At 36.0% G+C, this 14,460-nt stretch overlaps 1 protein-coding gene and 1 pseudogene across 7 annotated transcripts in view; both read left to right on the top strand.

Annotated features, from left to right (window-relative positions):
• Window positions 1-14,460, top strand: part of CNTN1 (contactin 1) — a 384,511-nt gene that overhangs the window by 24,708 nt on the left and 345,343 nt on the right. The gene's annotated exons all lie outside the window — the stretch shown is intronic.
• LOC103782862 (methionine aminopeptidase 1-like) lies at window positions 371-12,744 on the top strand (annotated as a pseudogene).

Below are 14,460 nucleotides of genomic sequence, written 5' to 3'. Positions count from 1 at the left end.
ACCTGAACCCAGTACAAGCAAAAAGTTGACTAAAATTACTGCTCTCACTCTCTTTAACAGTCATTTGTATTAAGCTGAAACACTGTTGAACCTCTGTATAGAAGCTGTTATTTGTTTTACCTAAATGTATATATAAATAAGAAAATCAATAAAGGACATTCATTAACCTAAAATTATAAATAATAAATCCATTAAACTCAACTAAAATGAACACTGAGCTACTTTTCATATAAAGGGCTTTGAAGAATGTCATAGGGTATAGTTATTATATTCTTGATATGCATTGGATTTCCGACCTAAAAATTTTTTTCTTCCTTTCAGTTCCAAAGTACATTCTTATTTGAACTTCAGCTACCCATCCAAATTGGTATTTAAAATAAGTGAATTTCTGCTCATTCACTTGGTGTCAATATTTGTAAATATAAAATCATTTTCAGATGAACTTCATTTATTTTATTTCAAGTCAGTTTCTTGAAGGAGCCTTATGACATCATGAGGAAAGTCATTTCACAGTTTTATGTAGAAATATAGTTTTGTTTTTCTAGCATTGGTTAAGTTGAAGCTTTAGAATTGCGGGCACCACTGGATAAAATTGCTCCTGTAAACATGGGACACCTGGCGGATTACTTCAGCAAAATAGGGCTTTGTTGAAAAGTAATTGTGCCCATGAATTCTCACAAAACTAGATTCGTCATCTTTAGGTCTATATTAATCAGTCTTTAGTGAGCTTTGAAGTTACTAAGAAAATGAGACTTTTTTGTAAATAGGTTATATATTTTGTCTTTAAAGAAGAAAGATTCTAAATTTTAATTGAATGACTTAAAAGTAGATTAAGTTTTAATTTTTTCTCAGTGTTTTATTTATGTTTTCACATGGAATTGGGTCTATTTAGTTTCTTTTATCTCATCTGACGGATATCTCTTTCTTAAAGTAATGTGCATTCTCATTTGAAACCAAGAACATGCTGAATAATTGTAAGGATATTTCCTGAGGTTCATGAAAGGTTTTTTGTTTTGTTTTGTTTTGAGACAGAATCTTGCTCTGTCGCCAGGCTGGAGTGCAGTGGCGCAATTTTGGCTCACTGCAACCTCCACCTCCCAGGTTCAAGCGATTCTCCTGCCTCAGCCTCCTGAGTAGCTGGGACTACAGGCACGTGCTACCATGCCCGGCTAATTTTTTTTTTTTTTTTGTATTTTACTAGAGATGGGGTTTCGCCGTGTTGGCCAGGATGGTCTCGATCTCCTGACCTCATAATCCGCCCGCCTGGGCCTCCCAAAGTGCTGGGATTACAGGCGTGAGCCATCGTGCCCAGTGTTTTTCAGTGCCTTCTCCGATAAGGAACCCGAGAGGCTTCCAGTCAACACTGGGGGCTGGGTTCAGTGAATTCAGTCATGCTGGTAGAGCCCACTATTTTTGTCCTAGTGGGCAAAAAAGGAAGCCTCTAGGGGCAATGACTAAAGTGTTCTAAAACCCATCATGTTGCAGCAGTACAACTAAATAGAGTCCTCACATGGCACTGTGAGGTAGAGACTACTATCCCCTATTTAAATATGAAGAAACTGAGGTCAAGTGAGGTTACAAGTTTAGAGTCAATAAGTGATAGGGCTGGGATTCTGAGTTACATCTGATGGACGTCACACCTACCCTTCAAAACTTTCTCTCACCCTACTGTTATCTTTATTTGAAAAGGCCTTTGTGTGCATTTCTGAGCCCTGGCTATTCATATGATGAATATCTGGGATTTTTTTTTTCCCATTAGAGAACATTTTCCAAAGATGCCCTTAGAAGGATGGTTTCATCACATTTTCTTTCCCCTCACCTTGGATGTTTGGAGGGGTTGATTTTTTTTAACAGAGGCTATTTGAGATCAGCATTATTTGGTTACCTGCATGTTATTACGGTTCAAAACTTTTTAAACACTGAACAACTGAAGTTAATCATTTACTTATTTGTCCCTTGAACAAGTGTTGCCCATTCAGTTAGAAATAATGTGCTCAATATGGAAAAATTAACAGTTGCTGAGTCATCAAAGGAAATAATGCAATTTATGGATATTCTTTTTTTATAATATTAGAGTTTGCTAAATAAATCAGTAATATATGAACACAATGGGAAGATGAATTAATAGTTACTTTGATTTAAGATTGAGGATAATTGTATTTTCGGAGTATGGTATTTATGGAGGCTTTATATATAGGCCTAATCATTTAGACATCATAAACTTCTTTAAGCTCAAAAATTGCTGTATAATTTCTAAGCTTTTTATAAGCAAATTCTAATTAGTTGTCCTTCTTAACCTGATGATCGGGCTTATAAAAGAGTTACTAAATGTCACGACTGAAAGAAAAGAAGCAGTAGCTTTTATGAAAAAAGATAATCTATCTTTGAATCAAGACTGAAACCTTAACTATATTCCATGTGTAATTGTGAAACTTAAATTATCTTATCGTGCTTTGAGATCAATAAAATATATCATCCTTATTTGCTTAGTATATTCTTGCATGGTTCAAATGAAATACATAACATGCTTGCTACATAACTGTAGATCTTAGACAACGAAGCAAATATTTATTATTTACCATGTGTCAGTACCATGCAAAGTTAAAAGAGTAGAGTTTGTTAAAAGATTTATCTTGGTCCGAATAGTTCGACATTCATCAATGTGGCTTTCTGTTTTTTTTTTTCTTTTGAGACGGAGTCTCGCTCTATTGCCCAGGCTGGAGTGCAGTGGCGCAATCACGGCTCACTACAAGCTCCGCCTCCTGGGTTCAAACAATTCTCCTGTCTCAGCCTTCTAAGTAGCTGGGATTACAGGCGCATGCACCACGCCCGGTTAATTTTTTTTTTTTTTTTTTTTTGTATTTTTAGTAGAGATGGGGTTTTACCATGTTGGTCAGCCTGGTCTTGAACTCCTGACCTCGTGCTCTGCCTGCCTTGGCCTCCCAAAGTGCTGGGATTACAGGCATGAGCCACCGCGCCGAGCCTAATGTGGCTTTCTTAGACTTGTCTACTCATGACTAGTCTAAGAATTAGACTATTTGTTTTTATTTTCACCTATATTTATCTCTAAAATATGTTAGAATCAAAAGAGTAAGTTTTGAAAAACATATTTATTGGTACTAATTTGGTCTCTTCGGTTCTAGTTTTTTTCATTGACTTTTAAAGACTTAATTAAGAGTATGCTTATTTCATTGTTAAATACTATAGCTAGATCACAGGATAAGTAACACCCATCTCAAAGGGGGGTGTGTGTGTGTGTGTATGTGTACACACACACGAGTCATGCAGTACAACCAGTGAATTAAGGCACAGAGTCAAATACCATTTCGTTTATGTGACTGTTTGTTTTGTGTTTTTGAGAAGTGAATTGTATTTGAAATGCAAAGACAATACAGTAGATGGATAATTGAATGATATTTTAAATCTCCTTGAAAGTTTAATAATCATAACAATTTTTTGTGTAATTAAAATATATTGTCAGGCCAGGCGCGGTGGCTCATGTCTGTAATCCCAGTACTTTGGGAAGCTAAGGCGAGTGGATCACGAGGTCAGGAGATCAAGACCATCCTGGCCAACATGGTGAAGCCCTGTCTCTACTAAAAATACAAAAATATTAGCTGGGCGTGGTGGTGCATGCCTGTAATCCCAGCTACTCGGGAGGCTGAGGCAGGGGAATCCCTCGAACCAGGGAGTTGGAGGTTGCAGTGAGCCGAGATCGCACCACTGCACTCCAGTCTATTTGTAACAGAGGAAGACTCTGTCTCAAAAAAACAAAAAAGAAATATATATATATATGTGTATATATGTTGTAACATATATACACATATATTTATACATATATGTAGTCAGATTGTTTAAACTGAAATCCAGCTATGAATGTGTAAAATATAAAGTGAAATATGTTTTTTCTCATTTAAGAAAACAAATGCATTAGTTGAATCTCTCTCTCCTCTTTCGGAATCCCAGGCATCACACTTATCTAGACATCTCACTTATCAGAATTATGTTTCACACAGTGATACTTACATAAAGGATATAATGCATTCCATCTCCGTCCTCTTTCATAGCAATCTCATGTGCCAGTTTGTCATGTTTCTTATCACATTCTCTGCCCCAAAATGGCAAAGTAGCTACATGGATGATGACTATAAAAATATGCAGGACCACCTCCTTTTTTATATATTGAACCTTTTTTTCTAGGTTTTAAGGTTCTTTATGTCCTATAAAGGTCTCTAAAAACATCAACTTATTTTCCCTGCCAAAGAGAAAGGCCAAAGAAAAATTTGACTTTGATCCTCAATCTCAAAACTTAATATATTCATTTTATAATTTATCATGAAGGATGCTGTCTGCTGAATTGGGACATCTTACATTAATTATTATTATTATTATTATTATTATTATACTTTAAGTTTTAGGGTACATGTGCACAATGTGCAGGTTAGTTACATATGTATACATGTGCCATGCTGGTGTGCTGCACCCATTAACTCGTCATTTAGCATTAGGTATATCTCCTAATGCTATCCCTCCCCCCTCCCCCCACCCCACAACAGTCCCCAGAGTGTGATGTTCCCCTTCCTATGTCCATGTGTTTTCATTGTTCAATTCCCATCTATGAGTGAGAACATGCAGTGTTTGGTTTTTTGTCCTTGCGATAGTTTACTGAGAATGACGATTTCCAATTTCATCCATGTCCCTACAAAGGACATGAACTCATCATTTTTTATGGCTGCATAGTATTCCATGGTGTATATGTGCCACATTTTCTTAATCCAGTCTATCATTGTTGGACATTTGGGTTGGTTCCAAGTCTTTGCTATTGTGAATGGTGCCGCAATAAACATACGTGTGCATGTGTCTTTATAGCAGCATGATTTATAGTCCTTTGGTTTGAGCCGTGGGGAACAACAGGCTTCTCTCCATCAGCTAACAAACACCTTGTAGGGGAGCTGCGCAGGTACAAAAGAAGTACAGGTCCACATTTCCTTCCTTATAATATGGAAATTCAAACTAAACATGCAGTGTCTGTGGCTCATTTGGTGACAAAAATTTGATCTTGACCTGAACTCACTTGTTAGGATAACCTGTTCTGAACTGGTTTAAGGCAATCTATTCCACTTGGTGTGAATATTCACAATATTCAGTTTTTGCTGAAGAAATATGGATGTCTTTGATTACATGTTGTTATTCCAAACACGTATATACACATATATACACAAGTTCCTAAAAATTATAAAAAATACCTAGGTCCAAAACATATCTGGCCCTATGAGCTTTGGAAAAGTGGTTGTAGGTCTCTATTAGATATTGTCCACGTCTTCAAGCCGCTTGTAGTTTATTGAGATGCGTGACAGTAAACTCCACTCTCAAACAGAGAGTCAAAATAGTTACTGAAAGTCTAACAGTTGGCCGATATATACATATACATACATACGTACGCACACATGCACGCACACACTATCCATGTTTTATATATATTATATATAGTATGGATTTTGTGGTACAGGAGAAAAGTAGTGTTAATGTAGAATAAGTCTAGTAATGTAAAATATTTCAGAGAGTAATAGAACTGGTTCTTTCTTTACTAAGTGTATTTGAATTTATTTCTTAATCAAATAAAGCAAAACCACAGCCAGTAAGAAAACCTCTGCATATATGCTGAAGGAAAATGTATATAAGGCAGTAAAATTTTCATGAGAGCCCTCCAACAAATGCATTTTTTTTCCTATGTAAAGGAAAGGTGTTTTGAAGATAGAGTTGTGTACTCAGTTTAGAGCAAAGAACTAAATAGAATTTGTTGGCTTTCACTCTCGCCTTACTAGATCTGACTTTAGGCAAGTTACTTAAAATCTCTCAGCCTGCTTTATTGTCTATGAAATATTAATAATAAAAGTAGCTGCCATAGAGAGCTGTTAGAGGATGACATGGGATAGTGCATGTACTGGCGGGAGCCTGGCACAGAGGAGGTAGGCCGACTTCGCTCCTTATCTGGAAGCTGTTCCATCCAGGCCTAACAGATGATGTTTTTAGACTGTGGAATTCCACATAATTAATTCTTAGCTATTCAGGATCATTATTTTCGTTGCATATTAGATTTCCCTTTGCTGGGCTAAATTGTTCCATAATCTTTTAAGATTTCATCTCTAATAACTAAAGTAGTTGTCTGGTGAAGAAGCCAACCTCAGCTGCTTTACACTTTCAGTTTTATTAACCTGAAAGCCTCCAAGATGACTCTCATGAGACTTCCAGATTGAACCTTCAGAATTTTTCCAGAGAGTGGAGGAAACTGGAACTAAATGGAATATGGCTATATAAATGTTCATCTGAGTGGTTTTTGAGCTTTGAAAGAATATATACTTTATTATCCCTGATTTGTTTTTTAAAGTGTTTTATGAAACACTTGATGTGTTATTCATGGACTTAGAGGTGACTGAAACTTTTATAGCTGTTATTCATTTCAGGCATGAAGTGATCACACCTTTTGCCCTATTAGGATTGTACCACAGTAAGCAACAAGATACAAAAACAGGGGATATATGGCAATGGGTGATATTCACAACTAGAAACTCCGACATATTTCTGCTAGATATAGTGAAGTCATACTAGTTTGAAGGAACTGCTAATGTGACCAAGAATCTCTGCATGTGTTTAAATGGTTTATCTAAAAGGTAAGTGGAAGAGACGGTAGCAGGGCCTCATTATGACTTTCATGGACCCTAGACACTTCTAACTGCCTGGGCCTCTCCTTCCAAAAGAAAGAGAAAGAGAATTATAAATTATAAAGGAGAAGCAGAGACAGAGAGAGTTACAAATTATATTCTGCCTTGGTATAAAGACTGGATTCATTATTATATATTCATTATTTTATATATACTATTCCTTGTATGTTGAGGCTGGATTCATTATTATATATTCATTATCATTATATTTTTTCATTTCTAATTTAAAGACAAATTAGAACATTTTTGAACCTCTAAATGTAACATGTACCCTAGGCACTGTGCCTACTGTGCCTGCCTAATGCGTAAGTCGGTCCCAGATACTAGGAGAAGTTTGCTAATCCTTTCTCTTAAAAGCCAGTTATGGTCAGATTCTGCCATATTCTGGGAACAAAGAGAGGGCACCACTGCAATCCCTGGATTTCTACAGGAGTGTCTTTCAGGCATAGAATAGAGGCTTGGCTCATCCAACTACTGATTTCTTCAACAGAGAAAAAGAAAACTCAGCTTCAATATAGGCTGATAGATCCTGTCTTGACTTCCAACACAACTTAATTTCTGTCTGCCACTATCCTAGGCTATTGGATCTCCTGACTAGCAAAATAAAAATAAAAGAACTTAAAATTATTTCATTCTCCTTTCATTTGTGCTAGAAATATTTTGAAATAGATACATAAGTTTTTTGGAAGAACCTATCTCAATACTCAGTATTGAAAATGCACAGACTGTCCTCTGTGATCATGAGCAAACAGAAGAACACTTACTTTGGTTCAAAAGATAGTAATATTTAAAATAAGACAGTATAGATTTATACATTGTTTACTACAACACACGATAAAGGATTTTTGAATTTATTATGTTGGTATCGAAAATAAACCAAGGACATGCTTTTCCAATTAAGGTAGAATAAGAATCACGGATGAGAAAATGCTCTGAAACAATGAGAGATTGTGTGGAATGAAAAGCACTATTGCTACATTTAAAACCTGAAAGAAAATAGAGATCATTGATGGAATTTTACCAAATCAGCCATGTAGATGACAAGTTCAGGAAATTCTCCTGGAACTCAGAAAAATATAAAGAGACCAAAATTACAAAAGACAAATGACATGTGACCAAGAAAGACTTGTTCCACTTACCTTGACTAAATTTGCTTCTTCCTAAGTCTCAGGCCCGTTACCTCCCTTTTCTAGGGGATTTACCTTAGAAAACTTGTAATTGGGCCAGGTGTGGTGGCTCATGCCTGTAATCCCAGCACTTTGGGAGGCCAAGGTGGGTGGATCACCTGAGGTTGGGAGTTCGAGACCAGCCTGACCAACATGGAGAAACCCTGTCTCTGCTAAAGATACAAAATTAGCAGGGTGTGGTGGTGCATGCCTGTAATTCCAGCTACTCAGGAGGCTGAGGCAGGAGAATCACTTGAACCTGAGAGGCAGAGGTTGCGGTGAGCCGAGATCACACCATTGCACTCCAGCCTGGGCAACAAAAGTGAAACTCTGTCTCAAAAAAAAAAAAAAAAAAAAAAGGAAAGAAGAAAAAAAGAAAGTTTGTAATGGGAAATTTTTTCTCTTTTTCTCTACCCCTTTGAGATGTACATAAACCTTTTCCCAGCCCAGCCTCTAGCCAGTTTTACAATCCAGGAATGTCTTTCTCAAGGACCTGGGAGCCATCCCTTTGAAATATAATCATTAAGGAAGATAGTGCCCCTACCCCTATCTCTTAGTTTCTGTAGGAGAGTAGAATCTAATTTCAACAAGTGCCAATTAGCAAACACAGTTGACCTAATCACCAGTCTCACCATAACATCCTTCAGTACATGTCCAACTAGCTCACCTCAGCTCTTAAAATCTCTCTCACTTATTGTTTTGGTGGAGTTGAGTCTAATCCCTTTCCGCTATTGCAATAGTCTTGAGTAAAGTTTTTCTTTCCTGGTTAAATTTGGCTGGTACAATATTTCTTTGACACAAGGAGGCCAGAACTCTGAGATTACATAGGCGTTTAGTAGGCATTCAATTAAAAAAAAAACAGCAAACAAGAGAAGCAATAATTTAAAATAGTGGGGAAAAAAATGTTTCATGAGTTCAAGGAAGTCTTGAGTCAGCATTTGTGTAGTAATAACTGATGAGAAGACATCAATACACAGGTATGGTAAAATATCTAACATTTCAAGAAAAATAAAACCTTTGTTTAATGACTAGGGAGGGGGAAAGAATGTGGCAAATAGAAGAAAATAAATTTTACCCACTCCAGAATTAGAATATAACTATTCTTTATTATTGCTGATGTGGTAAAAAGTAACACAAATATTAAAATATTTTAGGAAAATTAACATGTTAAAACAATTCAGAAACTATGTTCTGGTTTAAAATAGTACATATGAAGAAATTTGATAAAAAGGATGTATTAGTTCATTCTCACACTACTATGAGGAAGTACCACAGACTGGGTAATTTATAAAGGAAAGAGGTTTCATTGACTCACAGTTCTGCATGGCTGGCAAGACCTCAGGAAACTTACAATCATTGTGGAAGACAAAGGAGAAGCAGGCACCTTCTTCACAGGGTGGCAGGATGGACTGAGTGCAAGCAGGGGAAATGCCAGGTGCTTATACAACCATCAGATCTCCTGAGACTCACTCACTATCACCAGAAAAGTGTGGGGGAAACCACCACCATGATCCGATTACCTCCACCTGTTCCCACCCTTGACACATGGGGATTATAGGGATTACAATTGGAAGTGAGATTTGGGTGGGGAGGCAGAGCCAAACCATGTTAAGGGATAATTCAACAATTCTTTTCTTTTTATATTAATAATATCAATAAAAGATGTGAAATTTATTTCAAGTTTTAAAAAACTCTGTTGGAATAGAAATAGAATGTTCGCCTTCAAAATCAGTAGACAAACTAATAAAGGAAAATGAATTAAAATAAGTTAGCCATCACAATTTTCATAATGTATTATATATTTTCTTTAAAATACTTATATTTAAAATTCTCATGTTTTTTACTAGAATTTAAACATTATAATAATAAAATTAATTATGAAAAATCTAAATAAAATTAAATAAAAAATTCTAATCTGATTTTTAATCTACAAAGTATTTTATTATTAGAATTTAAAAATTCTAATAATAAAATTATTTCTTTAAAATAATTCCTCATGTTCTTTTTTATTATAATAACTAAAAATTTCTAATAATAAAAAAGAACATGAGGAAATATTTTTAAAATGCGTGATACACTATAATAAATGTGATGATTACACTTCTTCAAGGACAGTGTCAAAAAAGGAAAAACAATACAAAAATCAAAGACTCTAAGATTGGGGCAAAAAAAAATTCCTGATATATGCTATTTACAAGAGAAAAGTTTAAAAGTTTTTAGTCATTATGTTTAAAATGACATAAAGCTGTAAATAAAATGAGAAGAATGTCAGGCAAATATAATAGCAAATGAAAAGCAGAAATACTCAACAGAATTCAAAGCAAAGAGGATAAATGGAATGTAGAGGATTCGTTTTATAAATGGTAAGAAAATGTACATCACAGATTAAAAAAAAAAGAATGGTCCTGAATGAGCCAGAAAATGTACATGCAAATTTTAAGAACACTATTATAAATACAAGGAGATTCAAATGAAAAATAATATAAACATATTGGATTTAAGTGATAGAACTAATAAGATTAACTTATATACTAAACTTGTAACTTATTTAGAAAAAACACTTTATTTTCAAATTTCCATGTAGCCAAACAAAATCAATCCTATATTAGGCCATAGACAAATTGTTGAAAAATTCTAAAAAGCAAAAACTACGCATGCTATACCCTTTGTCTATAAAATACATATAGGATATTTATTAAAAATCCTAACATAAAAATATGCACTGAATTTGATAGGCCTTCCCAGATGCAAGTGATTTATTAAGGAAATATACTTAGGACAAATCTGTAAGTAAGGGAAATAGAATAATGCATTTGAGTGGGATGAGAGACTGAAGTCTAGTCTCAGTCACTCCCAATGTAAACACACATCCAAATGACCCTGTAGAGGTGTCCGCCCTCAGGCAGAGCAGCAGTGCTTGGCTGGTGTGTCATGCCCAGAGTAAAGCAGCTCTTCTTAGGCCAGGACAGTTTCCCAGAGAAGAGTGCAGCTATGTGGTCACAGTAGCTGGGAGACATTCATACTGATTAGTAAAAAAGGATTCCGGGTTGAGGACTGACATCAACAACAGCCATGCTTTCAATTAACATTAATTTTAGCAGCTAGAAGGAGAAAACATAATGAAAGTAGTATAAGTAAGAAAAGGCTTTGTTTTTTTCATGAAACAGGAAGTCCAGAGGCAGGCAGTTTAGATCTGTGCATTAACTCCAGGACATTCTTAAGTATCTCTGCTTTTTCTCCCCGCCTGTCCCACTCCATAGTATCCTAAGCGTGTGGTTTCATTCTCATGTTGAAGATGACTGCTAAGCCTTTGGGCAAGTGACCATATCCAGGCAGGAACAAGGGGAAGGGGAGAGGACCTAAAAAAGGGCAACTAGTAGTAAGCTCTGTAAGACTTCTTCTAGAGCTCTCCTGGAAGTACTACCTAGCGACTTCTGTTAATATCTCACTGGGTAGAACTAGACCCTAGTTGTAAGGACTTGGCAAAAATGTTGGCTATCCACATTCTATAGGAAAGGAAGGCAGATGAGAAGTGGGATTTGGAATGGCTCTAAACACCAACAATGTTTACCAAATCAAACCATTTTACATTTGAGATAAATGACTCTCTTAATTAACTCTTAGGAAAATAGTCACTTTTACAATTTTATCATGCTTAGAAAATAACAGAGATTAAAAAGTACATATAAAATGATGCACAAGCGTCCTCCTCCTCCTCTTTCCGGGTGAGTGCTCCCCCAGTAGGCAGGCAGCATGGTGGCCAAGGAGACAGGTGGCTGGAGTCCCCAGGTCAATCTCTATTGTCCTACCTGCATCAACTGGGCATCCAAGGCTTGCAATTCTGCTCACAGAATATTTCAAAGAAAATTGAGCTGCTCACAAATTATTACATAAGAAAGCAAAAGATGAAAAGGAAAAGCAAGAAGTGTCTTTCTGGACTGTAGAAGGTGATATTAACACTGACCCGTGGGCCAGTGTTAATATCCATACACTGGTAAACTTAGGCCACATTATCCACTGATGACAACAAGACCGGTGCCAAGTTATAGGCAAAGATGATTTTACTGATCATTCCTTGGGAATGTCTGAATTTGAACAGGCTCTTAAAGATACTTCTCAAGTTAAATTTTTATGATCTGAAGATCAAAAGGGATGCGACTTGTATCTAAGCTGCTAGAGAAGTGTTGAATATTGCTGCTGGGATGGTTAAGCCAGGTGTAACTACTGAAGGAACAGACCATGCTGTACACTTAGAATGCATTGCAAGAAATTGTTATCCTTCTCCTCTGAATTATTATACTTTCCCACAGAATTCCAGACAGTCCTTGGAAGAAGGTGATATTGTTAATGTCGACATCACTCTTTATTGCATTGGTTATCATGGGGACATGATTGAGACATATTTTATTGGCAGTGTGGATGAGGATGCACAGAAATTTGTTCAGACCACATATGAGTGCCTCATGCAAGCCATCAATGCAGTGAAACCTGATGTTTGATACAGAGAATTGGGAAACATATTTCAGAAGCCTGCCCAAGCAAATGAATTTTCAGTTGTTTGAAGCTATTGCGAGCATGGAGTCCACAAACTTTTTCATACAGCTCCCAATGCACTCCATTGTGCCTAAAATAAAGCAGTTGGTGTGATACAGTCAAGCCATGTATTTACAGTTGAGCCAATGATTTGTGAAGGTGGATGGCAGGATGAATCCTAGCCAGAAGGTTGGACTGCAATGAGGAGACAGTGAAAGCCATCCGCTCGGTTCCACTACTCCTTGCTGGTCACAGACACTGGCTGTGAAAAGCTAACCTGGCAACTTGATAGTGAATAGCCTCACTACATATCCCAACTTTAATTTCTTCCAAAATAGCACATCTCAATAGTACCTTCTTACTGTACTATGCATTTTTGGGGGAGTAGAGAAAGGAAGGGGACATTTTTTATCATTTGTTTTGTTTTGACCAAAGGTAAGAAAGGACTATAGCAATTTCATGTGTGTCCTCAAGAACTTGTTTTGAGTCTAAAAAAGCTGAGAAGATTAAAGGAAACATTGCTCAACTCCTTTCAGTGCTGTCCCCTCCCTCTAAATCTTTCTACACACCCATTTTCTCATTATCAGGCTTTTTAAAGTTTAGATTATGGCAAAAGTAGCCATGCTCCCAGTGGTGGCTGACTGTTGCAGGGCATGAGAATTTTGTAGTACACTGCTATGCCAAACCGCTAGTTGGTCAGAAATGGGAGGGGCAAAGCCCCTTTTCTTCTCTTCTTTATTTTATTTCAAGGGCATACCTTGGAGATTCTCAGAGAAGGGTGGAGGGTGCACTTTGGAGGATGATGGGGAAAGAGTTCTAAAGTGTCTTCAGCTGTGAGCACAGTGGGTCAAGTGTGCTGTTAGATTCTGTTTAGTAAACCTGATGGTGACTATAGCAGGGATGTAACTGTCCATGGTATCCTGAAAACACACCTCACCTTTACATAGTTGAGAACCTCATTAGAAATGACCTCAGTTGCCCAATATCTATGTTCCTTTTGACAGTTGTCCAAATAGGAATGTATCCAATGACTACACATCAGATCCTAAAGTCATTGTCATTATTAGAGTGGACTTAATTAATGGGTATTTGCTAACTTTCATGTAATATAATTTCATACCACTGACATGTTATGTAATAGTTGTAAGAGAATATCTTTTCCAGAGTGTCTGAGGCCTTATTGTTTTAAAATAGTTATAATAACATTTCCATTGCTTTTATTATTTCATTGATTTAGTAAAGTGACTACATCTGGTTTCAATTTGGGGGAGTATGTGTGTGAAGTTTTCATCAATCTGTAATATTTGTGATGGAATGCCTTGCAATGTAAACGTTAATATAATGTGTAAAATGAGATGTAAAAGTTTAAATGACTATCAAAAAAGATATTATGCAACGGGCATAGTAAAGCCTGAAAATAAGTAAACTAACAATTAAACAAACTAAGCATTAGAAAAAAAGAGTAAAAATATATACTTGAGGAGAGTAAAGAAGAAAAAAGTCACCAAAAACAAAAGTTTAAATTTAAAAATTGGGATAAAAAGGGGAAATGCCATTTTTAATTTAATATTTGTTCTTTGACAATGTCATTAAAATAGACCAATCCTTGGCAAGACATATAGGAAAACAAAGGAGAAAAGAAATGTATAATGTTAGAAATGATGGTGGGAGGGATATAACAACATATTTTGGGTGTTTTTTCCCTTAACAATAAAGCAAATACTATGACAATTCTATATTTTTTAAAGAGGCCAAACAGGAATGAATTACAAACTTTTTAGTAAACCATAAATGACTAAAATTGATTTGACAGATAATAGAAAACCATGGGGAAAATGGATAAAGCAACCATTAATTTTCAAAACACCATTGGTCAAATTGAAATGGAAACAACAGTCTGAGCAAAAAATCCTCAGCACAATTTAAAAATATAAATTTCAAAAGTTTTTTAAAATGTACATATTCTTTAGATATTTTGCTCGCAGGGATTTTTATTGGGGAAAGAATGAAAAGATATACATAAAGATTGATGTGACCAA

Source organism: Pan paniscus, chromosome 10, assembly GCF_029289425.2.
Source record: "Pan paniscus chromosome 10, NHGRI_mPanPan1-v2.0_pri, whole genome shotgun sequence".
Lineage (NCBI taxonomy): Eukaryota > Metazoa > Chordata > Mammalia > Primates > Hominidae > Pan > Pan paniscus.
This window is presented reverse-complemented; position numbering and strand designations above follow the sequence as displayed.